Genomic DNA, 19,651 nt, shown 5'->3' with positions numbered 1-19,651 from the left:
TCCCAATAAAATCTATTTTAATGCAGCTTAGCAGAGAAGTCTTATCAGAAATGAAGTTGTATTATACATCTCAAACCTATGCTAGCAGTTGAAGATACTCTGAAAATCATTTAAAATAACATTTGATTTTATAGAAACAGGAATCACTTAAAACAAAAACCTTGATTCAGCAGACTGGGACAAAAGATTTAGAGCAATTTTTTAGTTTCTAACAGAGTATCTAAATTCCTCCTTTATGGCATATTTTTGTTCATTTAATCAGGTATTATCTTTGATATATATAAAATTGACCTTGTGCATCGGATCTGAAATACCTGAAATCCCATCTCCCCTTTCTAAAAAGCAACCAGTAGGTGTATTGTAATTAGATAAAACCATCTCCATAATGAAAGAGTTCGAACAGAACATAGGGGAGATGCTTTGGAAAGCAATGGTTGGTTTCTAAGAAAACTCACCATACAAAGCAAAAACGTTTCTTGGACAAGTTGCCTGAAAAGAAAATTTCCCTCTTCCAAAGAAAGGACAAACGTCATGAAGCCTTAGAAACCAGCATTTTCTAAGATGTAGGACTTCTTGGTTTTGTTTTTCTGCTATAGGAAAGACATGGAAACAATTACAGAAAATATGGGATGAACATTTCTAGAAAGAATGGAACACGACTAGCAAATGCAAACATTTAGTGTGGATTGAATTAATTTTGCATTGTAGCCTTTCGTACTTCTGAGGAAATTAATTCTGGGAACTACAGGATGAGAAGCCACTGGCTTGTTTCCAGTACCTCCTCCCAGTCATCTGCTTGAAAATCAGCTTCAAAATTGTGTATTTATTTTGGATGAATTACCCATTTCTAGTGTTTAGAACAGCAAAGACAGACAGCTAAAATATTTACATTAAAGACTAGACACCAGTAGAACTGCTAATTGTTTGCATGCAAAATGATTTTTCCTAAAAAGAATAAACACCAATAAAGAAGGTGGTTGGAAGTTTTGGAAATCATTCAAACTTTTGTCCAAAAGAAACGGCTATACTTCCGAAACAAACTACTATCCACTCATTGCCAATGAATTACTCTGAATTAGGTATTACAGAAAGTATTTGACTTTACAAACTAACTTAGGAGTGAGCATATGGTTCAGGTCACTTGCACTGTGATTGTTTTTGTGAAATGCACATAAATGTTTTTCTTAACTGTAACTGATCTCTAAACAGGAATATGGGCTGATGATCCTAAGGCCCAAATTTTAAACAAATACTCATGCAGAACCCACAAAATAAGTGTTTTTAGTACATGAAAATCCCATATACAACACCTAGCTCAACAGTCACTCGTGTCAAGTCTGCTCACTCGAGTAAGTGTCCCTGGTGCAAGATAAAGTTGGTGTCTTCAACAAATTAAAATTTCATTCCTATCTCTACATCCTTAATCAAACATTATGACACATGAACAGTTAACAACTGCATCTTATTTATAGTATTAGATATAGTTACTACTGTGCTGCAATGTGAATTAAGTTGTTAAAATTTCAGGACTCAGCCTGACATTTCCTCCTCACTCACACACCATCAAACTACTGCTGCTTGGATATAAGAAGTTATATTTGTTCCGAATGTCGTGTTTGGTGTTATGCTGTGGTTCAAGAAGTTGTAATCTGTACGGTAACATTTTGCCTGCCTGGCAACAGGAACGATTTCTATTTGCATGGTAATGAGACATTTTATTTGACAAGGTGTCGAAGGAAAAGATGCAATAATTTTAACAGTTGGGTGTTACACTTTAAAACCCGTTCAGTGGATCTGGGAAATAACATTGCTTCAATACCAAACTTTATGCGAGTGGACCAGGGAGCAGGAAAAGGGACCAAATACTACTGGAAAAATAATCAGAGCAGCCACAAGTATTAGTTGAAATATTAAACTACACAGTACAAAGAAAAACTATTGCGTTGTTTTATTCAGGATCCCCATGAAGTAAGGAAGGCCCCAAAGACAGACAGACAGGCTGGCAGCAGTGCAGAGACGGACGCGGCGAGATTTCCATCTTGCTTAACCCCTAACCGAAATGAACTTGGGCTCTACCTCTGCTCTAACCAAGAGCCTCGATGTTAACTTCAAATAATCTAATTAAGCTGAAGTTTGCTATCTTCCCCCTTTTTTGCCCTACAAAAAACAAACTTTGCTTTTACTTTAGGAAAACTGGTACTCATATTGAATCATCTGTACTGCTGAAAATGTGATATCATCTTTGACCTCAGACGTGTAGCTTGAATAATGAGATAGGCATTTGACTAGATGATAAACAGAGATCTTATTTCCTCTGCAAGGAAGCACTGAGAAATGTAACTAAGGCCAGTGCAGCAGAGGTGTTCGGACAGATTAGAAAAATAAAAATCACATGGCTTCACCAAAGCAGTGAATCAGGGCAGCACACTGACATCACGGAAAAATGATCTGAAGTATTTTCCTAGATTCAAATTTAAAAAATACATAGTTATAAGGTAAGTAGTTAACCAGCCAGTGTTTATCCCCAAGTTAATGGTACCATTTGTTTCCCAGGCCTTCAAACCTCAAGCAGGCTAATGCTCAACCACTGCAACCTACCGTGGGGTTGGAGCAGCTGTTCTAGAGCACAGCTCCCAGGGACCCCCCTAGGATCGAAGCACCGGGGCAGGAGGGATTACAAAGAGAAATGAAGTCCTTGTTAGTGGAAAGCATCGGAACGTCACTATTTTAATCCACACTCCAGAAAGGTTGAGTCATGTAACAGTGACCTGCAATTCAGAGAGCGCCTGCCCATTTCATCCTTTACCAAGCCTACAGCAATTCTCTAAAACCTTTAAACAGGTATTTTGTCCTGTTGTTTATTTTCTATCTGCTGGCAGTCTCCTAAAGAAAAATTTAATCGAACAGCAGCATAGATAAAATAAAATAATATTTAGCCTAAGGTAAACATGAAATAACCAGTACCACTGCATTCAGTGCTGCTGCGTGACGGCTGCCTGGCCAGCCCAACGCAGTGCCGGGAAGACACACACGTTTAGAAACTTCAGTTAAGTTCTGCAAACAGAGATATGCTGCTATTTCATTATTTCTTTTTAAGACAGCTAAGCTCATCTGAATTATTCAAAGCATAATTCATAAAGAGGTTACTAACAGTTATCGAGAGGCCTCTTCTACCAGTGAGCTCAAACTGAAAATGAAGCATTTCACTGTTTGTTTTCACTTTTTCCCTTTCCTCCATGAAAATCTTCTATTCTCAGAGTGAATAAAGGTCCCAACAGCCCATTGTGGGAGGGGAAGAGGACTGCGTACCAACGCCTGAGGAGGCTGCAGTAAGAAGATGTGATTAGGAGAATTTAACAAAATAAAGAACCACCACGCCGGAGCCCGTATTTTCCTGTATCACAAGCACTGTTATTTTGATTCATATGTTTCAACTGAAGCGAACACCAAAAGCAATTTGTGTAATAATACAACAGAAAGTTAAACAAGAGTAAGCAAACTGCAGGAAATTCATCACCAGAGAACACAATATCAAACAAGCATGTCCCAAGGAACAAAAGCAAGAGGTGAAGACAACAGTGAAACAGCAAGAACGCATCCAATGTATACAAGAGGGAAAGCAGAGCAAGGGCAAGAAGCCAGACACATTACACATGACATAAGTAAATAAATCAAAGGAATTGAGATTAAAACCCGAATTAACTGGAGGAGGGGAAGAGCTATAGCACCTGCATAGAGGTGTCCACCCCATGGAGATTAATATCACACAGTCTATGAGAAGTCTGATTTGTAGTGGCTGAGCAGGGAAAGTAAGAAAAAGATTCACATTTCAAAATCAGAGCGCTAAGAAAATAACCAGCGTCACTATTCCCTGGTTTTCAAACTGCAGCACCCATCTGAAAACATAACAGGATTGCTCAAAGAAGCCCATGCTAATTTGGATTTATATTACAATGAAATTATATTTTAGTTTTGTTTTAAACTGTGGTTAAATAAGGCAAATTTAAAACCAAACAGTTTGAAAACTGAGTATTTTTTCCATATATGTTTTACTTTTAATTCTTTTCTATCATATTCCATCTCATGACTAGCCAGAGTTTTACTTTTCAAATCTTTTTGTAGACTTACCAAAAAAACAAACCAGTAAAACTTTAGTTTCATTGGGTTGTTTTATATTATTTTTTTATTCTGTACACAGTAACTTGAAGCTTCAGATAAATATCAACCATTCTTCGGCTGAGCGAGTATTTTGAGATGTATCAATATCACAAAGTCTCCAAATGCAAATCAAGTTCACTTCAAGCATCACAGCCTCATTCCAAACAGGAACAGTAGGAGCATGGAAAAAAGTTATATGAAACAGTGTTTTCAAAAATATTTAAGATTGTGATATTTTTCTATATAATAGTTCTGCCACTCGATGCTCCGGTGTAAGGGATGGCGCGAGCCAAGGACGGGGTGAAGGCTGAGCCAAGGCACGGTGCCACCCCAATGCCGGGGGCTGCAGGGGACACGGCCGCCACCCAGGCGAAAAGCAACTTTCCCAGAGCCCACACCTTCTGGGATGGGAAAAGGATCCCGAATAGAGACATTTTCTTCCTCCTCCTCCCCTGGGCAGTAACAGCCCTCTGTGCCGAACCAGGGCTCAGCTCTTGCTGCAATCCTGCTAAAGTGGAAAAATAATCTAGAGCACTGAGGAGAAGCAACACCTTCCTATCAGTTATTCATAAATAAGAATATGCAGAAAGATGTCATAGGGACTTGCAGCAGCTTCTTTAATAAAGAAATAAGATACAGGTGAAGATAGTCATACTGCTTAATGTTATTTGGAAGTTTTGGCCTTTTCATGATAAATTCTTTTCGATTTACTTATAGCTGTGACCATATAACTAAAGTGAATAAGGGGATTCTGAAACATGGAAAACCCTATACATTTCCTATGGTTTGGAGCAGAGCTCAAGCACAGTTCATGTCCAGGCCGGTGCCATTTCTATGCACTAAATGGAACAGATTACTGAGAGGCAAATGTTGAAGGATAATATAAAGGCCATCATAAAGCACAGCCACAGCCTACCTTACCCTATAGTCTAATTTCTGGCTATTTATAAATCACATTTTAAAAAGTAAAAAAAGTCAAGTGTGATATGATGGGATCTTACATTGGCAAGATCACAGCATCATCAAGGCGGCTATTACGTGGGTGGATAAAACTGCTGACTTTTAGTAATTTCATATGAAACAAATTCCTTGCCACTAAAGTAATAGTAAAAACAGTCAAGAGAATAATCGTATGGAAAAATATAAAAACTGCCAATCCTCCTTTCCCTCAGGTTTTCCAACCACCTGCCAGCAAACTGCATTAAATGGGTTTTTCTTTTTTAAATATAAAAGCCCCGTGAGAAATAAATTAAATAAAATCAAAGTATCCTCAACATTTTCTAGAGCATTTATTGATTATGGGATTTTCACATTAAAAAGTGGCACACGTGCTTCTGCAACCCATTTGTCCCCTCTGTGCGTACAACGTTGTGGAGGAGGGTGAATGCACGAAGCAGCAAATAACACTGGAAGTTTCAATTTTAGATATGCGAGAACACAAAATTAATGAGCGTCTTTGTACTAATAATTTGTAGACTTCACAGAGAACCAGGAAAGATTATAAATGCTGTTGACCTAGAAGAAGTAATAGAGAACTCGGTATTCAGTACTGAAGAACAATTTGTAAATGAATAAAGTCTAGCATGCAATATGACTGCTTTCTGTTGACAGATGGCAGAGAAGTGTCTTCTCCATTCTCTCTCATTAAAATAATTATGGCAATGTATGTTAGCCTCTCTTCAAGTCTGGCATTTTCACAGCACATAAAGGGGCATCATCATTGTAGGAATAAGGTTAAATAATAATGGAAACACATTTCTGGCATGCAAAGGGCATTTGATATTAAACTTACCTGCTTCCAGAAATAACAGCAGGGAGAAATTTGTTAGCTCAGAGTAAATGAAATGATTTAACTTATTTTAACAGGAGGTTAATTAGAGCTCTCCGTTAACTTGAGAAATGCATCCCAAAACCAGGTCAAGCCACAGTTAGGCTGATGAGCCTTTGCCTTATGTAACTCCTCCAGAACTGAGCTTGTTTTTACCTTTGCTGCCAATTGCTCACTGTAAAACTGCAAATCAGATGCAGTCCAGTGTGAAACTTCTTCCACAGCTGTCAAAGTCTGCAAAACTACAGAGAAAAAAAATTTAGGTTACTAGAAGCCATGTAAAAAATATTCCACATTCAAGTGTATTTCTTGCATGGCCAGTACATTTGTGTCTGCTGCTCCAGCAAAACACCCAGAGAGGCTGGGTGGTGCGCAGGGAGGCATACAGTGTTAGCCTAGTTATCCCCTGCGCTGCTAATTACTAAGGGGTAGTTAGTGACACAAGTTAATTACCACCACGTAACGGGGTTTCAATACTGTAAGTCAAAGTCACCACTGTAACGCGTGACATTAACACTGCATGATGTCATGGCTGAGCAAAAATTATCTGGTGTCAGCATTGTACACTCCACCATTTCTCGCTGCTGTTCTCCCCAATATGATTCACTTTCATTATTTATGAGACTTGTCTCACTAACCCTCAGCAACAGTTCCAAATAATGATAGGAATCTGTCAGTGTAGGATTGTATTTCTCAAAACAATAACCACAGTTCCTGGAAATGTCAATATGTCAATTGAGGGTAACACATCTCTCAATAAACCAATATTTTGTAAAAACAAAACAAAATCTAGAAAAAAAAAATCATGCACAGAAAACGGAAATTTGAGCTCCACCGAGCTCCACCAAACTCTCCTCTTACAATGCCGGGCAGAAAAATTCATCCTTCCTGCCAGATGGTGGAGACAGAAAAGCAGATTTACATTTTCCCCAATTACAAATCTTGAAGCATTCAATATTTTAGTACATAATATTAATGAAATGCCATGAGAAAGGAAATGAGGGCCTTGACAAAAGTCAAAGAGCTTACACTACAGGAGAAATCAAACTGAAATTCAAGGTATAAAAGAACTAATAGGAGCTATATTTTTGACAATTTCCTGAAAAAAATGGAAAGTTAGAATTGGTATTATTACAAATGGCCACTGAAGTTGCATTAAAAATTGTTTTCAGCAACCACTTCACTGTACAATCCTGCAGAATAACAATATCTTACTTCTAACAGTGGAGAAGGTTGCATGAACCTCGTTCCTCTCCTTCACATAAAGCTTAGCAAAAAATTGTGCTAAGGATAAATCATGCAGTCCTTAACAGTTCCATCCTGAACCTAATGATTTAGAAATTTAAGAGCTACTCAAATGAATTTCTGTACCACTTTTGAAATCAGCCTGGCACACATCTGCATTTTACCCTAAGCCAATAAGCATAAAGGTGATGATCAATCCATGCCTTCAGTTCTAGATAACTATAATTTTTAGTTTTACGCTTCCATCCAAACATCCATTCTCTCACATTCTTAGAGACCAATGTTAATGACAGAAAATATTTTTTTAACTATGCAGTTCTGAAAGTATTTATGCAACTATAGTGTAGCTATATGAGATATATGTAGAGATATTACATTCACTGACTGAATATTCATCTAAATAAGTGATACTGAAGTATTTAGGTGCTGCAAAGCAAACCCTAAAAATGTGGTAAAGCCATTTAATTTTTGAGGTTCACTTTTGAAATCAGCCTGGCACACATCTGCATTTTACCCTAAGCCAATAAGCATAAAGGTGATGATCAATCCATGCCTTCAGTTCTAGATAACTATAATTTTTAGTTTTACGCTTCCATCCAAACATCCATTCTCTCACATTCTTAGAGACCAATGTTAATGACAGAAAATATTTTTTTAACTATGCAGTTCTGAAAGTATTTATGCAACTATAGTGTAGCTATATGAGATATATGTAGAGATATTACATTCACTGACTGAATATTCATCTAAATGTGTGATACTGAAGTATTTAGGTGCTGCAAAGCAAACCCTAAAAATGTGGTAAAGCCATTTAATTTGAGGTTATTCTAGATAACTATAATTTTTAGTTTTACGCTTCCATCCAAACATCCATTCTCTCACATTCTTAGAGACCAATGTTAATGACAGAAAATATTTTTTTAACTATGCAGTTCTGAAAGTATTTATGCAACTATAGTGTAGCTATATGAGATATATGTAGAGATATTACATTCACTGACTGAATATTCATCTAAATAAGTGATACTGAAGTATTTAGGTGCTGCAAAGCAAACCCTAAAAATGTGGTAAAGCCATTTAATTTTTGAGGTTACAGGGTTGTTTTGTTTTGTTTTGTTTTGTTTTATTAAAAGCAAGTTTTTCCACAAAGGCCTTATGCCATCCAAGGTTTTACTATATTGATTTTCCTTCACGGGCAAAGGTTACAAAAGAACAGTTTCACCATATTACAGAACTAAACAGGTGAAGGACTTTCTCTGGACACATCAGTAACATTAACATACAGGTAGGAAAACCCTGAAGCTATTTCAGATGATGCTTAAATTATCAGAAAATTTGGAGACCGTTTGCCATTTCTGAAATTCTAGGATACTGAGATTTCTAATACCAGAAGTGTAAACATTAAAAAAAAGAAAATCAAAGGAAAGCAAAAGCAACTTCTACAAAACTGAAGGTCTACAGAAAAATGTGTTGATTTGTTAGAGGAATGTTCAACTAAAAAGCAAAACTGTTCCAAAGCACAATACAAAGAATATTAAAAGCACTAAAATTTCTGTTCCCCATTGCAACACTCACATCTGTGTGTTGGGAACAGGGAAAATACAGCCTATTTTGAAGAATATAAATTTATCAGAACAGCAATAAATCCCCACCCATGACACAAACTACAAATAACTACACAGACCTCCCTAACAAATCATCTTGAATTTAATCTTTCCAAACCCAAAGACCATCATATTTGGCTAATACAGTACATCTTTTTCCACCACTTGCATGGGACTTTGGACTGGAGTGTTCCATTTATTTCTGACTTTTCCAGAAAATTCCAATTTCTAGAATTTACAGAGCAATGATTATCAAAGCTGTGAGACGTGATTTAAGAGAAAATTAAATAAACATACCAGCTTCACATGACACTACATGCAGCATGCAATGTTAACAAACAGTAGGTAAAAGTGGTAATTAAACAGTTTATATCTTTCAAAATGCATAATCTCCAATTATCAAGGAGCATTATTTAGGTAAGTAAATATAATGGAGTTAGGAATGATAGCATGAAATTACAAGAGGCACATCTGCAGTGAACAGTGAAGGAGCGACACGGATCCGCTAAGCCACAGCACAGTCCCTCAAAGGAAACAGCAGAAATCTTTACTCTTGGGAAAAATCAGAGACCGGGCTAAAGGAGCACACAAAGGAAGAGATGGGCTGTCTTTCTTTATCCCTAATGGTACAAGCCTCTGATCAGAAGGTAAGAGTAATAATTGGGTGATTTTTCAGCAATCTTATACCATGCAGCCATGAGCGCCATCGACATCCATTAAGGCTCTCCTTCAGAGGTAGCAAAATATGACGAAGGATATTAATATCAGAAGGCTATGGAGCTTGAAAAATTAAGGGCTATAAACAACCAGCAGCTGATGAGATGATCTGAGATACAAAACAACTGAAAAAGCTAAACCATTAACCAGTACATGTACATGTGGCTTACTAACAGCCACAAGTGTCAGAGGGCCTGAAAGCAGCCAGTGCTGTTCTGTCATTAAGAACAGGAACAAAGCAGTTGATTTCTCACTGTATCTTCCATTAAGAATGGGACACTGAGTTTGTCCTCTGTAAGGGACACTGCTGACTCAACTGGTTCAGAGACAATCCTGACTCATTGCTTGTTCCTCATAGTAAATGCTAGAAAACTAGGAAAACAACATTTCCCCAAATATTTGATAAAACTCCAGAAGACATCTATGCTATCAAGTTCCTTTATTTAAACAGCAGTAAGAAAATACTAATTCAGAAATACAGTAAACTTTGTGTTTCCTCACTGTCTTTAAAGATGTGGTCCTCAAGGGTCTATCCTTCCCTGCGTCCTGCAGCCACAGCTTGCAGCTGCCTCTGCCATACTTGATCATACCATTAGTTATCTCCATTTGTTCTTCCTATTCCCCATTTTCTTCTTTGCTGTTCTTTAGGTTTCTGTTCCCTGTCTGCTTGCCCACTCTGTATGCTCTTCTGCGTCACAATTTTGGTTATTACTTTTGTAACGGTATCTCACAAAGTTATTATAATTACTATATATCATGTTGCATCCTGATCTCCTGTTGTTTCCTGCCATTAGAAGCACTTCTCCAGCTTTCCTCTAAAAATAATCTTTTCCCTAATATGTCATCCTTCACACTGCTGAGTCTGAATGAACAGGAGTCCATCACACTTCTAGTACTGGAAAAGTTTCACTTGCCCTCCTACTTACACTGCTAAAATTTTATTTTATATTTCACTTGTTCACATCTCAAACAATATTGACAAAACCACATTCCTTCTCCCCACTCTAACCACCCTATCACCCCCAAATACGTCTCCATTGCTTCTTCCAAAACCCATTAAGATCCTCCATCTCACTTACTCAATACAGTTCTCCCATGACCTATATTTTTGTCATTTTCTCCACCTCGTCCTCCCCTTATGGCCAACCCAAGACCCTCAACAGACAACTACACAATTTCCTTCTCCTGCATTTGCCTGAAATAAGGGCATCCAAAGCACCCAGCCTTTGACTTGCTTTGGTGTAAAGCTCACTGACGTCCTGCTTTCAGCTGACTGACTGTATGCCTTCAGTGTGTCTGTGGAAACCACCTTCCCTAGCTGTCTTTGAGTCCCGTAGGTCACAGCAGATGGACACCAGGGCAGAAAAGGAGTAAAAGGCAGACAGACAGAAGTCCTCCTTTGGGCTGCAACACTAGTGCTGTTCTCTGTGGTTTGTTTTTTTTTTTTAAATCCTCCATTTCAAAAAAGCTGTTCATGTTCATACAGTCAACAACATTGGCAAATCCTTTCGACGCGTACTTCTGCGCATGTGTTTGTTCCTATAAACACACTCAGGTGCACACACACGCATATATATAAAAAAGTCACAAACCACTTAATACAGGTAACAGTGCTGACATTTTTCAACTACACAGTGGGTTAATGATAGATAAACTTTAATATGGAATTATTACAGATTTTGTATATCATTCTGGTTCACCAAAATTAAAGTTTCACCAACTGTACTAAACAAACTTTCTCCACATCAATTTGTGAAACGGTCACATTTCAGTGTCAGTGAAGCACAGTGGACAGGAGACTGAACAAAATTTGCTGTTTGCTACTAAACTTGCAGTTTGCAGCCTCATCAACAACAGTTCACTAGTGACAGGAGCTGTATTTATCACATAAACAAATAGGAAGCCCCCAAATGAGAGAATTAATCTCCCTCCTGCACATATGCTACCTTACACAGCCATGTACACGTGCAGAGCGCATAGAGTTTAAACATCGGCTGGCACACCTATCAATCCATGGCAAACTTATCATAAAGCAATCATAGCTTAATTAAAGGCAGAGAGAGGTCAATATGTTCATATGCAAGATGATTCAGTATGATGTCACTTGGGTACAATCAATTAAAATGCACAGGATATTTTTTAAATGGGAAAACCCTAGTAGGGAGCCTGTTGTCTACCCAAAGGTTTTGCTATGCTTTAAAAGCTTCATTTAAATATTTTTTTTCCTTATTTATATGCACAAAAGTAATAGTTATATCAGTTATTCATAGGTGATTTAGATGATTGATACCAATTTCTCTTCATAATATGACTAGCAAATAAAAACCACAGCAGTTCTAATATAAAAAAATAACATGTGACAAGGTTTCCTAAAACATTTCTATTTTGGACCTCACAAGCTAAATTGCTTTTGCTGGCCCCTTCCACCTCTCAGCATGGTTGACAGACAAATTGATCGAAACATCGGAAAATAATATGCTTGCAAAATTTCTCTGGGTGAGTTTTCAGTCTTTTGAATTTTTCATACAAGAACAAAATGAAAGATTGCCTCCTTGATTTTTCCTCCATTATGCGTCCCCATCTTATGTACTACAGGAACATACAATACTTCAAATAGCAGCAATACATTGTAAACAAAATGTATAACATTTTTCATAGAACACCCAAGCCGTGCGAAGTTAAAAGACTGGGTAGCAGGCATCTTTGCCCTGCAGATTATGTTGTTCAATTATAATGAATTCATACATTTGAAGTTGCCTTAGGGCCTCTCATTAGACTTAGGGGTGTTTATTACAGGAAATATTGCTTGTATCATTTAAGAAGCAAGAAGGCTAGATGATTTGATTAGAAATGTTGACAGTTGAGGTGTGTAAAAAATATGTCATTCACCCACATTCTCCCCCACTTTAATATTAGGATCCTTCATTTTTTATGAATTCTTTAACCCGTTCCTCCCTTCCCCGGAGCCCACGGCTGTTGCAGCACACGCAGGCCCGGGTGCTGAGGCAGAACCCCCCGCCCCCCCCCCCGCCAATTCTTCACCAGGAACTGCTATTCTGACACCGGCCAACACTTTTCACCTGGCAACTGGAGGAAAATACAAACGCTGCATTTCCATTGCTGTCGCTCCTGTGGACGCATGCGCGGGCACAGCCAGCGGGTCCATCCCGCTCCCGTCCTCCAGCAGCTCTGGCTCCTGCACCACAAACCCTCAGGCTCCCACGGAATCGGGAAATTAACCTTCCTTATGGCACAGAAAAGGCAGAATCTCATACATTTAAATTTGTACCTCATGAAATTTAACCAGATTATTTTCCTTGATATTGCATAGGAAAGCCTGATAAGTAGTTCGTCAGCTTTTGGTCCAAATTAAACAAGTCCTGAGAGATCATCTTGCAATCAGCAACGTTGATTAAGTTTAAGGGTTGAATCAGAAAGCTATGGGGGAAAAATAAAAATCGTTGTTTGAGGAATTCTTGTCATTTTCCACAAAATGAGAATTAAAATTTTAATACTCTTGAGGGGTAGTATTCCTACAGTATGTAAACTGACCACTAAATATGCTTTAGATGATCGTTAATTCAGAGAAAAATAATTCTTTTTTGCACAAAATCTTCTGACACCTAATAGTCTGATTATTAACCTCCCCAAACTTGCTATTAGTAAGTAGCAGCAATTTTTACAACAGCTTTAATTCAGTGTGTGATTACTACTGTTTTTTCAATGTGATTTCAGACTACTATGTCCCTAAAAACAAGGGCATATATTTTTAAAATTTGTATATAAAATAACACAGCAATAGCATTAAGTAATTATGAGAACTGATAACACAGGTAAGAAAACTCAACTTCTGAGTCTCATTTGTTTATTGTATGTAGTTTGCCTAGCTCAAATTTGGCTTCCATTTTCTGCATTATGCTTAGCCAGAGAAATTTAAACAAAACACAGCTTTACTTTGAGAAATTTAATTTAAAATTTGTATATAAAATAACACAGCAATAGCATTAAGTAATTATGAGAACTGATAACACAGGTAAGAAAACTCAACTTCTGAGTCTCATTTGTTTATTGTATGTAGTTTGCCTAGCTCAAATTTGGCTTCCATTTTCTGCATTATGCTTAGCCAGAGAAATTTAAACAAAACACAGCTTTACTTTGAGAAATTTAAATACCTTAAAATATGTATCTGAGGAGCAAACAAAGCACTTACAGATCTTTCAGACTTCAGATTTGATCACAGCACCATTTAAAAAGGAATAGAAAAAAAATTAAAGTTAGCAAGAGTAAGGCATTTGCATTTTTATATTGGAGAAGTTTTCCCTGTGCAGAGGCAGTCTGTAAAGGCAGAAAAGTATTTAAATGGGACCTAAGCAATTGCACTGGTAGGGACATTCTTGTTAACAGAGAGTTAAAGAAACATCAATGGTGTTGAAAGTAATTAGGCCAAAATATGCGATGCATAATAATAATCTTGGAAAAATTTCTAACATGAGTAGTAACTGCTTTTCTCCTCTGAGGACCTGGTATTTGCCATTTTATCCTGTCTGCAAAATATCACAGAATGTTGGTAGTTTGCAGCCAAATTTTATTTTCCTACCACAAGTCAGCAAAAATAGACTTCAAAACCAGTATCAGTAGTGCATTTGCATTTTTTTTTTGTTTAGTTTGTTAGGTGCTAACTATACACACATACAAATAACTACTTATATTGAGATAGATATATATTGTTTGAATAGATATTTATATTTTTACTGCATTTATACCCCTAGCATCTATCAACCAAATGAAATTTAATCATGTCTCTAAATGCTTGAGACAAAATTTCCATTTTTGATGAATATTTTATATTCAGTTGTAGAACAGGGTCAGAAGTTTGATTTCAAAGGGCATATCAGAAGTGTTTAGTACTCACACCCTCTGCAGTAAGAGATTCCTCTCTCTCCCCTAGGTCCTAGCAAGCTCCATGCAGTGAACAATTTTCCTAAAGAAGTAGCCCTGACAGAACTGCATCCCACTGGAAAGCAAGAAGCACCAAATACCCTATATGAGGCAATCTGATTTTAAGCAATGCTTCTGCCAGCCCCATATTGAAAATACCAAAATGGCAGCCCTGGCTCAATTCAAAACCTACGTATCATTTTACACCAACTGTCCTAAAAATACAGTTAATAACACCACACTCAGTTCATCAAATATTTTTCAACTCTACTGTGCAACAACAGCTACATTTTAAGATCATACAATTTCTATGCAGCATCAGCAACACATCAGCTTTGCACTTACTATACCAAATCAACGTGTAGCACTTCAGAAGTTGCTAATCTGCATTTAAAGATCCTTACGTCTCTTAAAATACTTAACTAAATACTTTAGGGTGTTTAAACTGCAAGCTGCCTACTATCTTCAAATATCTATAGAACTAACAGTAGCGTTCTTAAGTTAGGAGTGACAAATACTAGAAAACCTCCACAATTTGGCTTCCATATCTCTGAATTGGTATTTCAGTGACAGATGTTTGTTGCGGCAAAAACCTCTGTCAGAACAAAATTAGGTGATCTATCATTTTAAGATATGGTCTTCATATACTGTTTACTCGAAGATATCACTTGCCTCAAGCCAATTTTGACCAAGAACATTTTGTGATATGGAAGTGATTTGTATATCATCATTTTTGTGATAAATGTAGCTCTTGAACACAAAATAACCTACTATTCCACAGTATTACAGTTAAAACTCCTTCACCAGTAAATCTGTACTACTGCTTTTATTACTACAAAGATGCTGTATCTAGACTTCAATGTATTTCCCATTTTTATTCACTGAATAGAGTTGCCCGGTTTCTTGGCTTTACCTCTCCCCCTGTTTCGTATCTGAGATGCTCCTCCAGTTTTGGGGGGCACAGGAGGAACACAGCATCCACTGCAACACGTACCTTTGTATTTGTTTCAGCAAACAGGGCAAAGGAAACACAAAGCAATGCAAAATGTCTTCCAAAATGACAGTGCCAAGAGGCAGGGACTGCCATGCGACATGTCACATCCAAAATTAACCATTCAGTTCCACTATCACTATTTTAGAAGCACCATCCCTCCTCCAAGAGTCTAAAGCCTTCTGATTCACAGATGACTGGAATAAACCAGCAGCCTCCACCTCACCCCCTCATCTTCCACAGTGGTAGCAGGGGAGGAAGGGGACATGATGACATAAGCCAACCACAAAGGGCTGAGAACCACTATAAAACACAAAAGTTGGACAAATGACAGGTGTCGGTGGATGAGACAGAACAAGAAGGATATCCCAAGAGGCTGAGTAAACATAAAGAGAAGCATCCATCATTTGACCTGGGCAAACCATCTTAAATGGTGGAGTTGAGGAGTTTCCGCCACCTATGGGGAATCTGACACCTTTTCAGAGACCCCTGGTTAGCAGGAACATCTGCAAACTAGAAAATTAGTTGGGTCCATACGCCACTGAATAACCATAATTTAGTAACGAGCTCTAGCCATTACCAGCCTTGGGTTAATCTAAACCAAAGTCCTAGCAATAAGGGGCTCTAGTTTTAAGTCTTTCCCAAAGTAACAGCTGACCTAACATTAATTGGACCCAGTGGACAAGCCAGAGAGCAACACCACTGTACATGAAGACTGGTCCCTCGGCCATCAACTCACTGGATTTGCAGTCGGCCTTGTCAGGGCTCGCAGCAGAAGGAAACTCAAGTCAAGAGGTGACTTGACTCACTGCCTGCTCCATCATGGGAAGCATAGGCTACCAAGGTTTTTGCTTGTTCTAACTTAAAATGCAATTTTCTTCACATAAATGATGCCAAGGTGTTTCAATCATGTTAGTCCATTTGCACCCTGAGTAAAAATGGTCTAATCAGCTCCAAAATACAGGCAGAGAAAAACAATGGCATTTGACAAGTGATCCAACAGCAAAGTGTTTCACACGAGTCAGGAACACACTGCAGTGCAGCAGACATGGGGGCTCTCCCACCACGCACAGTGAAAGCTATCAAGATATTTTCATATCTGAGCCCAGAGGTAGAAGGGTTTCATTGCTTTCCTCATGGCTCAAACCTCACTACTCCACAGCATACCTTCCTGCTTTTCCTCTAGGAAAGCGTTTTCTACAGCATATGGTCCAGCCTCTTAACCTTACTTTGAGAGCTGACCCTAAGCCACCAAGTCATACCTGACTCCACCTGAAGGCACTTGCCTCAGTCCCTCAACACAGCTGCACAGAACCATTTCAAGAAATTGGTTTCTTTCTTCTAGAACTGAAAAAATAGTGAAACTCCTTATTAAAGGGTAGGATCAACCAACACCAGTAGAAATTCCTTAACAGTACATCAGGCATGGTATAGCACAAACTCAATCCAGGGGAGTTAGCTGGAGTTTATGCTCTCCTGCTCAGCTCCTTATGCTCACACACTCGTCTTGGCTACCCACACATCTGGAACGAACCTCAGCAACCCATCTGCTCTCTGCTTTGTTCACTGACTAGCAGAGTGGGGTAATCCATGATCTGCTAGGCACTATTTCTGGAGTAAAAACAATGTTAAGGGGAAAGATGATTTTTAATCCAGTTACAGTGGGAGGAGACCAGACTGGGAAGCACAAAATTTTATTGGGGGATGGTGGGAAATAAGTCTTATCATTAGGCTTACAACATTTGAGAGCAACATTACATTCAGAGCTACCACACTAGCATAAATGAATGTAAAAGAACCACAAGTACTATGGCCTTTGTTCCTTTCACAGGCTGAGATTTAAAATAGCACAGATCAGGCTGCACAGCTAAAAATAGGATACTGCAGTCTACACAGATTATTAAATAAAAAAAGCTATGCTTCAACAGGTGTTAATTTTATGACATGTGTAACAACAGTTTTCAAACAAAATATATTTTATACTGGGAATTATGTGTACAGAATTACTAGCAGAAATATTTTTGTGCTATTTAATGACAAGTGCCCAACTTGGTGCTTGGTAAAGGAAAACTGGATAGTTATTCATATGACATTCTGCTATAATACAGAGATTAGCTCAAAGTGTAAGTTTGTGTTATCACTAATTATACACCTAGAATGCTTAGTGAGAGACCAGGACTTGACTGTACTAGCTTCTGTACTAATAGATAAGAGCCCATGGCTGAAGGATACAAAGTCATTAGTATCTGTACCAAACCCAGGTTAGGCTAGTATTGACAAATTGGTACTATAACAACTGTTTTGAAAAAGGCAGCATGAATATCTTGTTCACAGAGGAATGAGAAAGCTCTTTCTGGATGTATCTCAGAACAAAAGACTGCTATTACTGAGCCTTACACTGCGACGCCCCTGGAACAGATTGCTTATTATATGGGAAAAAACCCCAAACCCTGGAGCCACATGCAGAGAACAGTGAAAACCTGATCCTCCTCTTCATAGTATCTTCCGTGTGATCATCTCCAGCCTACACTACAGGCTTGGTCTAGAAAACTTCCTCTCCTCTGTAGCAGATGAAAGGCTCCTCACGGTCCCAGCACAATGTTGCTGCTCACACACCACGTTCCTCTTCATATGGGAATGGTCCTGGCTTTAATCAGCTGTCCTGGCTGGGATTATCAAGCATTTCCTTCAACAAAACTAAAAGGTAAGTTCTGTCTTCTCTGGTTCCTATCATGTATCGCCTCCTACTCTGCCCCACCAGTCAAAGGAAAGAGGGCAGACCGCCGGAGGGCTGGGCTCAGCCAGCACACTGGGAAAGCGGGTGAGAAGCTGAACAGGCAAAATGCCTCTTCCCAAGTAGATGTGATGGGCAGTACGGCATGCAGGGAACTCACGAGATCTTCCAGAGTGGCACTGTTCATCAATAGCACAGAAAAAACACAGAAAACTCAGGACACGTGATCAGATTTTGCCTATTGTTAGCATTAATTCCAGCACACTGAAATACAAGACTGAACCTGTGTTCTTCTAAGAGCAGAAATTAAAGCACTCAATGCCTCAAATTAAAAAATATTAATTTTGTTGAGTTTGAGGGGAAAAATTGGTATTACAAAAAGGGACTCTACTTCAATTTTAAAGTCTTCCCCCATGCAGGATTAGCAACAAATATAGTGTGAGAGGATTCTTTTGATAGTATAATTTCAAGACTGCTGATTTAATATGATCCAATTTTCCTTTCATTTTCAAAGTTAGAAGAAAAATGTGTATATTACATCCTCTGATCTTTTCACTTGTTCAGATCAATATGTGCAAGTCCTCACAAAAGGGAAATTCTCATTCACAGCTGCTTCGTAACTTAAGTGAGAAAAATCACAAGTATGTATCTATAAAATCTGCAATGATGTGCAGAAATGACAAATTTGGAAACTAAATATCAAAGTGTGTGTTAAAGGCATGGAAGAAAACCTAAATCTTTCAATAGAGGAAAAAGGCTTGAATTTTTACTTCTTGGGGAGTTTTGACCATAATTAGTTTGCATCTGTCACAACTGTCTAAAGCAACAATTATTTCCTTTTGCTATTACATCAAAACAACAAGACACCATGATTTGGCCTACAGCAACATAACCACTGAAAGAAATTTTTGCTAGGGTTCAATTTGCATGATAAACTGTTGTTAACAGATACCATCTGGTTTTAAATTTAGTAAAAGGGCCCATATTATACAGCTCATTACAAATATTACTAACTCTTAGACAATGACTCTCGTAAAGTGTATATTGTAGCTAATGAAGTAGAAAGCTTAAACAACAAATCATTTACAAGTTTTTGTACAGTATTTCTAATGGAGGGAGTTTGTAATCATAGGAAAATGTAATCATTTATGTTAAGCAATCCATGGACCTAGTCAATGTAGCACAAACAGCCATTATGCAAAATTATGACATTAAAGGGAAAAAGACTATTGCAGACTTTGCATTTTACAGTATATGTTAGATAGACTAATAACTTTTAAAAAATTAAACAGGTGAGACCCCTCACTTCCAAAATAGTATTTTTTCACCAAATATCAAAAGCATATTCAACTTGGACTGAGATTCACTGCCCTAAATTAGACCTGACACCAGTAACAAAGGGGATTCTGTAATGGACATCGGCTCTTACAATACAG

At 38.0% G+C, this 19,651-nt stretch overlaps 1 protein-coding gene across 2 annotated transcripts in view; it reads right to left on the bottom strand.

Annotated features, from left to right (window-relative positions):
• MGMT (O-6-methylguanine-DNA methyltransferase) overlaps positions 1-19,651 on the bottom strand; it is a 176,411-nt gene that overhangs the window by 110,765 nt on the left and 45,995 nt on the right. The window contains exon 1 of one of the 2 annotated variants that reach the window (XM_009277967.2): positions 5,951-6,132. The exons of the other annotated variant lie outside the window; for it this stretch is intronic. The gene's annotated coding sequence lies outside the window, so the exon portion shown is untranslated. Of the gene's footprint in view, positions 1-5,950; positions 6,133-19,651 lie in introns of those variants that run through there. 2 annotated transcript variants of the gene reach the window in all.

This window comes from Aptenodytes forsteri, unplaced genomic scaffold (genome assembly GCF_000699145.1).
Source record: "Aptenodytes forsteri isolate BGI_AS27 unplaced genomic scaffold, ASM69914v1 Scaffold15, whole genome shotgun sequence".
In the NCBI taxonomy this organism is placed as follows: Eukaryota; Metazoa; Chordata; class Aves; order Sphenisciformes; family Spheniscidae; genus Aptenodytes; species Aptenodytes forsteri.
Note: the sequence above shows the minus strand (reverse complement) of the source record. Positions and strands in the feature narration are given on the sequence as shown.